Below are 12,383 nucleotides of genomic sequence, written 5' to 3' on the forward strand. Positions count from 1 at the left end.
TTTGAAGCATAATTGATTTTTTCTTTCATAATATATCTTTTCTTATTTTTCTGTGTAAAGAAAAGGAATTTCAATTCCCAAGTTTGGGGTTTTTTAAAGCAAATTGTGATTTCATCTTCTGTGATTTAATTTGTCAACAGATTACTCAATGTTCTGAATCCCTCTGTTTTCTAAGTGCAGAAATCTTTCTGTCCAGGTCAAAATTTTGTGAATATATTTACTTCTTCCCCCCCCAAAAAAAGGGGCTGTGTGTGAAATGCATATCTGAATTATAAAATTATCAATTTAATGTTTCATCATAAGCATTCTTTACCAAAGAGAGACAACAGAGAACTATGGACTTTCCCTTACTCCCTCCCCCTCAATTATTCCCAGAACACACTGTTTCAATAGCATTGATGCATTCTGTGGGAACATATTAATTTCTACAACATTTCTATCTGGCTGTGCACCAGCCTCCGCTGTTGCTGACTAGCTGGCTGGCAGGTGACCAGGTCACAAGGATGACCTTACATCCCTCTGTGCTTCTCCTCAGCATCATCCACACACCTTGTGACAGTTCCCCAGGACTGCCAGCTCTACCACCAATGGTGGTCAGGCAATCACGTGGGGCTTGCCTTCCAAACCAGTAGCTTACCCGAAGAAAATGACCTCATAGTGATCCCTGATTTTACAGAGTTTGGACTGAAATAACATTTTGTTATCATATGAAAATCTCATTTTGGTAATTCATATTTTAGAACTACTTACGTTTGAGATTTGGAATGAAAGACTGAAACCAGGGAAAGCTGAATGGGAATTCGAGGTTAGAACAGTATCTCAGGATCAACTTGTGCAAAGAACAGTCTTATCCTTTGCTTGTAAAAGCTGATAATGATAATTTTTTTCAGCCTTGTAAAACACTTCATTGAGCAAATACAGTTTGGGGGCTTTCATAAGTTAAGCCAACTTTCTTTTCTGAAAGAGGTCAGTGACACAGATTTTCTCTGTCTTTTTTTACAAAGTGTTGACAGCTCTATTTTGAAGAGAGTGAACCCAGCCAAGAACAAATTAGTTCCAAAAACCCTCACCTTACAGGCTACTAGTGCTTTAGTTTTTGTAGGTGCTAGATTACCCTTCTAAACTCTCAGTCTGTTTTCTTTATTTGTACCGTGTGCTCCTAAGAGGCAAAAACATCTCAGCTAGATGTCATTGGTCATAACCAGTTTCCGCAGTTGTAAGTCAGTTGTTTTTCTCAGTCAGAATGAAATATTTTCAGAAAATTTGGGATTTCATTTGCAAACTGAAAAACCAAAATAATATATTTTAAGAGTGACACAATGAGATATTATAATTCTGCTGAAACTCCTGTATTTACAAAATGTTTCAATTCTGACAATACTCATATGCTTATACAGCCATATATATTCTCTCTTTAAATGTTTTTTTTCCATTTCTGCTAATTGTCATTGCTTAATAGACTATTTCACATTGGAACAGGTATTTAGCCCATTCTTTTCTACTGTCATTCTGAAAAATACCCATGGTTCAATTATTCACACGTCTAGTATGACCTTCTTTTTCAGAGTTCATCTGGAAAAATGACAATTTCTAGGCCCAAATAATAGCCTTTAACAGGCATATAGGAGAGAATCAACACTTTACATTGAATGAATCTGTGGAAAGACAGAATTTCACACTGAATACTATTAACAGTACTTTATCACAACTGTCTCATTAATATCCATGCATAATAGAATTATTTTGAAGATTTCATCTTAGGGTATTTTTTCAGTCTAACAGAACAGGCATAAGTCCCTCCACCTAACAAATGCATGGCTCTCAAATCAGTGTTTGCTCTTGATTATTAGATAGGTTCTATTGGTAGAGTCTGAAATTATTTTTATTTTTCATCCTGAAGAGTTTATTATGATCTTCTCAGTCAACCTCTTTATACAACACAGGCCATAGATTTAGTTCCAGGACTCCTGCCCAAATTACAGCTACATGTGGCTGAGATAGGACCTAACCTTTAATTGAAAACCTGTAATTTGTGTCAAAGATTCTCTGCCTATTTGAAGACAGTGGTGTAATCCTTTCATGAAGACTGTCATCAGGAAATATATGCACAGTGTAAGTTGAATCGTTTTTCTAGAACAGTAAAGTTTTCCTTGAAGCATCTTGGAGGAATGTTAAGAACTTAAAAGTTTTCTGAGATTTTTCAGACGCTTCTTTTTGCTCAGGCAATTGAAATATATCTGCAAGGCAAGAGCAGTTCAAAGTTGCCAATATGAAGGGAGACAGGTGCCTTGTAAATTATTCATAGATTTCTGCTGGCTACCCATCTTTTTGCAGATGGGATTTTTGGTGGGTTTCTTTTTTCTTTCTTTCTTTCTTTTTTTTCCTCTTTCTTTCTTTGTCCCTGATGGATTTAATGCCTTTATAGCAGTCTTAGCTCCATGAATAGATATAGGAAATGTAAAGGCAAAGCTTCAGCTAATAACAGAACAGAAAGTCTGATCTGGTTTAACAGATTCTCTGTCTCTTTGTTACTGGCAACTAGGATTGTTAGGGTGCTTTACAGAAAAGGCACTTCTTTTTTTTTTTTTTGTCCAAGCCCTCAGAATGGTGTATTGAATGTATTTTTGCCCAGTCCTGTAAAAAATTGATTTTTTTTTTTTTTTTAAAAGAAGGGCTACAAGAATGACTAGCTTGCTAACTATTAATTTTAACTTTAATCTGTCCCTTTGCAGCTCTGGAAATTACCTCAGTTATTCTTACCCTCAATGTTTGTTTCTTCTCTGTGCTTGTAAGATTTATTTTATTCATCAGCCTTTCTTTAAAAAAAAACAAATATAGAAGAAAATAAAGGAAAAAGAAAAATTCTACATCATAGCTACACCTTTTATATCCTTGTGTTATTTGAGGTAAAAATATCTTCCAAAAGCCCTTCTCTTTTTTTAATCTCACTGATTGTTTATTCTTCACCTTTTTATCTATTAAACCTCCATGCATCCAGTCAAAGAGATGGATTAACCTGCTATATAATGGCACATGATTCAAACGTTTGATGTCAAGTTTGAAATAAAGCGAAAAGTCAATGTATATTCAAAAACAGAAGACCTTGAGAAAGGAAATCTCAGTCAAGAAAGATATCATCTCAAGATAGTATTTAATACAAATGTTATGCAGGAAAGTGTATGAGTGAATATAAAAGACTTGTGAGAAAGGTGATCTATTGCATCTTACATTTGGCAATGATCAATAAAATAATCTTAGCTGTTGTCGGCAGGCTTCCCAAGTCTGACCTTCAAATGTTAGGATTTAAGATTTCTTATGTCTGTAGTAGACCTCAAAAAGTCTTGAAGGCTGGGAACCAGCTCTGCCAGGTTCTGAACTCTTTGAAATTAAATTGTACACTCAAATAGGTTTAGAAAACTTAACTCTTGGAAGTACACTTATTTTTAAAAAGGGTACAAAGAAGGACCCTGAGACTACTGTTCTGTCAGCCATATCTCTGTGCCAGAGGACATTATGGAATAGATCCTTCTTGATACTATGCTAAGGCACATGGGGGACAGGGAGGTGATTTGAGATAGCCAGCATGGCTTCACAAAGGACAAGTCCTGCACAACCAACATTGAGGTCTTCTACAATGAACTGACTACACCAGTGGTAAAGGAAAGAGCTACAGATGTCATATATCTGGAATTCTGTAAGGCTTTTGACACAATCTCCCATAACATCCTTCTCTCTAAATTGGTGATCTATGGATTTGACTGGTGGACTGTTCAGTGGATCAGGAATTGTTTGAATGGTTACATCCAGACAATTGTTGTCAACAGCTCAATGTCCAGATGGAGACTGGTGTTCCTCAGGGGTCCGTATTTGGACAAGTACTGTTTAATATCTGCATCAATAACATAGACAGTGGGATAGAATGCACCCTCAGCAAATTCGCAGACACCAGCAAGCTGAGAAGTGAGGTTGACACTCTTGAGGAGCAAGGGACCCTGACAAATTGGAGAAGTGGACCTCATAAGGTTCAATAAGGCCGAGTGCAAGGACCTGCACCTGGATCAGGGCAACCCCTGGTGTCAATACTGACTGGGGGATGAAGAGATTGAGAGCAGGCCTACAGAGGAGGACTTGGCAGTTGTGGTGAATGAAAAGATGGACATGAGCTGACGATGTGCCTTCATATCCCTAGAAGACAACTGTATCCTGGGCTGCATAAAAAGAAGCATGTCCAGCATATCAAGGGAGGAGGTTTTGCCCCTCTACTCTGCTCTGGTGAGACCCCGCATGGAGTACTGTGTCCAGCTCTGGAGCCCTCAGTACAGGAAAGAGATAGACCTGTTGGATTTGCTCCAGAAGAGGGCCACAAAGCTGATCAGAAGGTTGGAACACCTCTGCTATGAGAACAGACTGAGAGAATAGGGGATGTTCAGCTTGGAGGAGAGAAGACTCTGGGGACAACTTATAGTGGCATTTCAATACTTATAGAGGAACAGTAAGACAGATGGGGACAGATTTTTTTAGTAAGGCCTGTTGCAATAGGACAAGGAATAATGTTTTTAAATTAAATGAGGGTATATTTAGATTAGATATAAAGAGGTTGTTTTTTTTTTTTTTCACTGTGAGAGTGGTGAAAGACTGGAACAGGTTTCCTAGAGAGGTAGTAGATGTCCCATCCCTGGAAACATCAGGTTGGATAGAACTCTGAGCAATCTGATCTAGTTGAAGACGTCCCTGTCATTGCAGGTGTGTTGGACTTCATGACCTTTAAAGGTTCCTTCCAAACAAAACTAATCTCTATGAGTCTAAAATTTTAGTGTCTTAAGCTGTTTTTTTTCTGTCAACTGGTGCTTTCATAATAGCTGGAACCACAAAGAACAAAGACAGACACATATAAAAATTTCACCTTGCTATTAATTAATCTTTGTTTGGATTACCTCTGGAGTTCCTCTCAGACTGCGGCAGACAGACAATGAGGCTATGTTCTGTTCAATATATGTTTTCTGAGAGGAATAAAAAATGAAAGTCAGATGTGTCTGAATGTTTTTGGGATGCTGTTACTCTTTGCATGGAGACTGTAGAAGCCAGTCAACACTCTCTATTCCATTAGAAGGTTCTTTTTATCTTCTGTTCCTGGATCCAGGAGCTGTAAATGCCGCATTTTACTGATTGGTAAGAATGGATATTAAAGCATCAGCATAGGCACTAAAAACTTCAATACAAACTTCTTATCTTTTTGGCACCTTCACATCACTATGCTCTGTGAGCCTTCAGAATACACATCCTTCAAGACAGTGGCTTACCCTGTCAGTATACAATAAATTGCTTTTGCTGTCAAGGTCTGGATTAGTGCTGTGGTGGATGTCCCAGATTTTCACTTTTTTGATAGTATTTCAACCCACGGGAAGCTAGAAATTAGTAGAGGCTGTCCACATGCAACAAATCTTCACCTGAGATTCAGCTTGTCCTCAGAACATATTGTCCAAAACTGTTGTTGCTCCATAGAATTATGAGTAATAGTATGCACCTTTGTGTTTCTTCTCAAGGGATACATCTACAGCATAAATATTGGGGGTGCAGATAGTTAAGTATGTTTAAACTATTTTTTAATTACCTGGTATTCTAATGAGCAGTGATTTATCATAAGTAAATGGAAAAAATCCGGTGTTATTCTTATATGACCTTGAGTGCAATTATCAGTTCATTCAGAAAGCAATGTTTTGTTGGTGGGGAGGAGGGTTAGTTCAATGCCAAATATACTACATATATTATATCTAGACAGGTGCTTCTTTACATAAACATTAGATATTTTTCTTTGGGTTTTTTTTCTTGCTAATATTTAATTCTGAAATTCATAATACCACTGAAGAAATATCTTTAAACCTTATCCTGACCTTTAATGATTTGAATAATCAAAATGCCTAGCTATTGTATGATGCACCTCTTCAGTATGAGATAGTCATAGCTGTAGAAGCAAACTTTATCAAAGTATAGTTTTATGTATGTTATACGAATAGTCATGCCTATATTTAAGGCAATAGACAAAAGACAGCTCAGACAGACTGGGTCCAATTCTATGGTCTTTTGCCAGATTGTGTGGTCATAAACAAATCATTTAATCCTCTAGCACCTACATTTCTTCATTTAACAGTTGGAAGTAAGTACTGCCTTTCTCCTATTTATCTTGTTTACTTAGGTTATTATCCTGTCAAGCATGAGCTGTCTCTTGGTATGTATTACAGTGTTGATCACATTTGCCCACAAATCTCAAGAGGAGGTTGCAGCATAAAAGGGAATTTTCATTAGAACCGTAAGATTATCAAAAGCTGCCTGTTACTGTTACATTTTTCTTGTGTCCCACAGTGTTTTCAGTCTTTCAGAGGCTGTAGTGGGTCAGAAGTTTCAAATAACACAATTATGTGTACCACCTGCATATGTTTGTATTCTGTCATAACAGCAAAAAATCTATGAATTCCTTTGTAAGTTTATGCAGTTGTCCACATATTTTTTGTGGAGGGTTGATCCTGGCTGGATGCCAGATACCCTCCAAGGTGCTCTATCGTTTCCCCTCCTCAACCGGACAAAGAAGAAAAAATATGATGAAAGCCTTGTGGGTCGAGATAAGGACAGGCAGAACACTCAGCAATTACTGTCAGAGGTAAAACAGACTCGACTTGGAGAAATTAATTTAATTTATTACCAATCAAGTCCGGGTACAGTAATGAGAAATAAAAGCTAAGTCTGAAAAAAATTTCCTCCCACCTCTCCCTCCCTCCCTGGCTCAACTTCACTCCTGAATTCTCTACCTCCTCCTCCTCCTCATGAGCAGCACAGGAAGACAGGTAATGGGGATTGCGTTCCGTTAATCACAAGTTGTCTGTGCCTCTCCTTCCTCTTTGCATATGCCAACTGTCAGACCATACATGAAGTTTGCCATTCTGAAATGAAAATTTTCTTTGATAACCCGAGTGTTTGTCAGTAAGCACAAATAAAGTTTTAGGTTTGCTTTTCTCTGATGTATAATACAGAGCCTCTAAGGTAATACGTACCTTGGTTTGCATATTAAAAAATTGTGTCCATTGAAGGTATGAAGGAATATATGCTGTAAAAGTTATGTCATGAGTGACAGACAAACATTGTCAGAAACCAAAAAGCACTACACTGTCATTCCCATTCAAATTGAGTGAATTTTAATATTAATTGATAGAAACAGTACCTCCACCTGTTTGTATTTGCTCAGTTAAAAACATATCTTTAATCAATAATGAAATTAAATCTTTCCTGAAATATTTGAGAAGGATTTTACACTTCATTTCTTAGCTCAAACAAACCTGGTTGTCGGTGTCAAATGTGTTAATAATCATGTGCTTCTCTTACACCTTACCAGGTACTATGTCAATATGTAGTCTAGCGATCAAACATTTTGAGAATGAACACCTGTAAAGACACCACCTATCCTCTCTTACCGCCATCGTATTACAAGTTTAGTGTTTTTGGTGGTGTAGTTGCATAATTTTATTTTAATTTCTGAAGAATCTACTCATGCACAGAAAAAATCAAGCCTCGTTATTTCTTCTGTGGAGTTCATTAACAAATGAAATGAAATAAATGCCAAATGAATACTGAAATTTGCACCTTCATCCAGTTTTTTAGATAAGCCAAAATTTATTTCCTTTCATCAACAGCAGTTCAGATGAAGAAAGGAGGTCAGCTTGATTTTTCACAACTTATCTTGAAGTCAGGAACAGTTTGTTCCTAGAACAATTTGCGTAGCCAGACAAGCAATTCCAACAGAGATTTGTTGTGTTGCCAGTGAAGAGAGGATTACTTTGTTTCAGGCTGAAGCAGTCAGCACTAATTTAGGATGAAATTCATGCCATCACTTTAACTGAAAAAGCAAAATGACAAATTCTTGAAATGGGAGCATAATGTTATATCCAGCTTAGGATCTATGTTTCTCTCTCTTATAGATTTTGGAAACCAAAGTCAGTGTAGCTGCATTCCTTTAAATGCTAGAAGTTGACAAGGCAGAACTACCACAAGTCACAGGTCATAACATATCAGTCTATTCTGATTCCCTGCCAGGACTGGGAAAGGAAAGGAGGTTGTACCTGTCTGTATAATCATACTGGGTATGATGCACTGGGTCAGACCTGTCATCCTTATGGTTTGGGGAAGACATCACATGTGGCACTGCTATCTGCTGTTTGTCCTCGTTGATAAACTGCACTGGGGCAAACAGATTCAGAGAGGCCTAACCATCTTTTGCCTGGTGAACACCATGCTGTGTCATGCCTTCTCCACAGCAAAGCTATCCCCAACAGGCCATTGCAATGAAGAGAAATCACTAGGACACAGGATACGTGTGTGAAATTTATCTAAACGCACATTAGATATACAAGGGCCCTCTACACTGTAATGGCTTTCTGCCACTTGGTGATAATCTTACAATGAATGATCTTTTTCTGCAAAGTTTGTCCAAAGCAAGGTAGAGTCTAACTGTTAGTTTCCTGTACTGTGCAAGAACTTATGTCTCTCTTGTCCTCCTCTATAAAAGACAGGCTGAAAGAGTTGGGATTGTTTAGCCTAGAGAAGAGAAGGCTCCTGGGAGACCTTATAGCAACCTTCCAGTAGCTAAAAGGAGCCTACTGGAAAGATGGAGAGGGATTCTTTATTAGGGAATATGTGATACGATGAGGCTGAAAAAGGAGAGATTTAGATTAGGTATTAGGAAGACATTTTTCACTCTGAGGGTGGTAAAGCACTGGAACATCTTGCAGAGAAGTCATAGATATCCCCTCCCTGGAGGTGTTCAAGGCCAGGCTGATGCGGCTTTGAGCAGCCTGATCTGGTGCAAGGTGTCCCTGCTCACAGCAGCATGGTTAGAACTGGGTGGTCTGTAAGGTCCCTTCCAATCCAAACCGCTCTATGATTTGATGATTCAGTGTTTGACTGTTCATTCAGTTGTGCAGTTTTGATGCTGGAGAAGCTCTGCTGTGGTCAGCAGTGATGGTGTAAGCCAAGCAATCTGTGAGCCTTTACAAAAATTCTGCCAATGAATACTGCCAATTACTTTCTTAATGGATTCTAATTGAAATAGAAAATGGAATGAATTAAACTGAATTTAAATGCCATTATTTTGTTTGGTTTTCTGGAAGTTTCGTATAACTTATTAATTCATTAATGAGTTTTTAATTGGTAAAGTTTGCTTTTTGCATTAAACAAAAGCCTCCTTAATACAACTTTTCTTTCAAACCAAAGTCAATATAAAGCTATGCTTTTCATGACTACTGGGTGCTTTTCTTGAAGGACTATCCTTATTCAGACTTCAGTGAAGGGTAACCTGTGAACTCATTCTGGAGGAAATCAACCTTTTTTCTTTTGCTCTTTTTAAGTGTCCCTGTTAGCAGCATAAAATTGTATTAAGTTTGGGAAAGACCATTAAAATCACATAGATTTTCAGTGATCTGACAGTGCAGCCGTCTGGAACCTCTGAATTACTAAGATTGGGGAAGATGTAAATAAGCAATGGTTGAATAACCAGGCCTTTTTCATTCTTTGCACCATACTATTCACCAGGCATGTGTGCCCAAGTGTGATATATTCAAGAACACATTTTACATGCTGAATGCTTGGGTGGCAGATTCATTCTCCATTACAGTTCTACAGAGCCATATTTTTTTTTGTGTACAAGTTACTCAAAGTTTTCTTATTTTTCATTGGACTACAAAATCATTACCTGTGACTGAAGAAGTATTTTTTACCTTTTTGAGTAGAAGATTTATACGTTTGGGGGTTTTTTAACTTGCAGCGGGGAAGGTTAAACCTGAGGTTTTTTTAGACTCTGAAAAATTTCATAGAAGATGGTGGACGACACAGGCGATGTGAAGATCCCAGAGAACCGAGCTGCTTACATCACCTTCTCCCAGTTGTATATTTAGCCTCTGAGACTTTAAAAAGACAATTAGTATCGTAGAATGAATCATAGAATAGTTTGGGTTGAACAGGACCTTAAAGACCATGAACTTCCAACCATTCTGCCACAGGCAGAGACATCTCCCACTGGATCAGGTTGCTTAAAGCCTCATCCAACCTAGCCTTGAACGCCTCCAGGAATGAGACACTCACAACGTGTCTGGTCAACCTGTTTTAATGCCTCACCATCCTCACAGTAAAAAAATTTCCTCCTAATATCTAAAATCTAATATCTAATATCTAAATCTCCCTCTTTCACCTTAAAACCATTACCCCTCATCTAATCACACACTCCCTGATAAAGAGCCCCTCCTCATCTTTCCTGTAGGACACCTTTAAGTACTGGAAGGTTGCTATAAGGTCTTCCAGAAGCCTTCTTTCCATATCTACCACCTCAACATAATACTGCTAAATACTAAAGGAAATCCTGCTTTCAGTCTCAAACACAGAGAAATAAGACAAAACGAATCACTAACAATATTGTACGAGAGTTGACAGAAAGAACCCACAAAGGCCTATCAAACAGACAAAATCCATATGTAAAAATATAGATCAGATGTATGAAGATTTCCCCCATTGTTCAAACCATTTTCAATCCAATTAACTGTAGGAGAAATCCTGTCAAAAAGGAATATATGCAAATAAAAGGCAATATGGTGTATCTTAGCTAGAAAAAGATGTCTGTGAATTTTACAGGGAACATAATGAACCATTCCCATTCCACAACATCACATGCAGAAAGTTCTATAAGACAGAGCATGCAGTCACAATGCAAAGAATTGTAACAACTCTGAGTTGTGTTCTTCACATCAAACCTGAGCCAGAAAGGACATTAAGCTCTGAAAATTGAAAGTACTGAGGAGCTTCACAACTGTTGTCACTTATGAATGTTGCATAAGAAATGTAGGAAGAAGCCCCATCTGCTGTGAACTTGACTATCTCCTTATCCCCTTGGAACTGACTTTACTCCACAAAAAATAATCAAAATACTACTTTCATTAATCTGAGGATACAAGTCTACACATCAGTGAAATAATACTGGATGAGTTTAGTTTTAACAGGACTTCAAAAGGAACGGCACAAAGAAAGATCTGAGATCCATCAAAAATATATTTTTCTCAGCAGTGATTTCTGGACTGAAAATAGACACATTTCTGAAAGAAATAGGTGATCCAAATAACTGACCATTGATGCTGCTCTCTCAGGTAGAATAAGTGTAGTGATAACAAGCTGTGGTTTACTCATCAGGAAGGTAGAAGTTGCCCATCTAGCCCATCTCTCTTTTTAGCTGCCCTAATACATTGCACAATGACATCTAGGAGTTATTTTCTAACCCATTAGTCATGGCTATAGGCAATACGTCCCATGAACCCAATAGGGTTCAAAAGTCCTGCAAGTCAGGGCAGGATTGGTCTACAGCCTTGCATTCCCAGCCTCTTGAGGATTCTGCCTCTTGAGGATTTTCTCATGCAAAGACTCAGCAGCAGCACAGGACTGCTTACAACCCTGTCCATGCCAAGCTCAGTCAAAATCTGTGACTTCTCAGCCAGCTCTGATACCTTTAATTCATGTAATAACACAAATAGATTATATCAGATTTTAAGGTGCAAAGTGCTGAGGTTTTTTGGTTTGGTTTGATTAGTTTTTAAACCAAGCTATATCCAAAGTCCATTGAAATCACTGGATGAATATTCATGAACTCCAAGTGAGTTTGGATCAGACTGCATGTGTAAAAATAGATGTGGTCTGGCATGTGCATTGGGATTGATCCATATTTCTATGCTCAACCAGAGTTTGGGACCAAAGTTAATGACAAGGTTACTTCTATGAATATGTTATGGAAGGATATTTAGCAGACACATGCACATACAGTAAATGGATCACCAGTGTCTAAAGACATAGAGCTTAGTTCTTATACCCGTTCTCCTGTCATTGAATGCAGATAATACCTTCCCTTTAACTTTATACAACTAGAAGCTGCTGCAGACTTCTGGTCATGGTCAAACTTGAAACCATTCTCTGCTGCATTTTTGTATAAGAGTTCAGTTTTTGCAAGGGAGTAGAGCATTTTTCTTTCAAATTTCCCCCCAGTCAACATGCAAGAGATTGTTCTGTGGACATGCATTCAGTTTTGTGGTGCTGTGTTCATCTCCCGTGGTCAAGTTCATCTATTTTTTCTTCTTTTTTTTTCCAGCAATATTATTTCAATTCATAAATTACACAAGATTCTTCTGCTCTTGCACAAGACATTCCAGAAGACAAAGCAGAGTAACCAAGTCAGTTGAGTAACATTAACAACTTTAATGCAAAAGGAGGCACAAAATGTGCAATAAATCACCTGATTAAAGCCTGAAACCTGCTTTTTGTTTATACATTTATTGATTTTTTCTCTAATCTTGTCTGGCTTCTTC

This window comes from Cuculus canorus, chromosome 2 (assembly GCF_017976375.1).
Source record: "Cuculus canorus isolate bCucCan1 chromosome 2, bCucCan1.pri, whole genome shotgun sequence".
NCBI classification, from domain to species: Eukaryota; Metazoa; Chordata; class Aves; order Cuculiformes; family Cuculidae; genus Cuculus; species Cuculus canorus.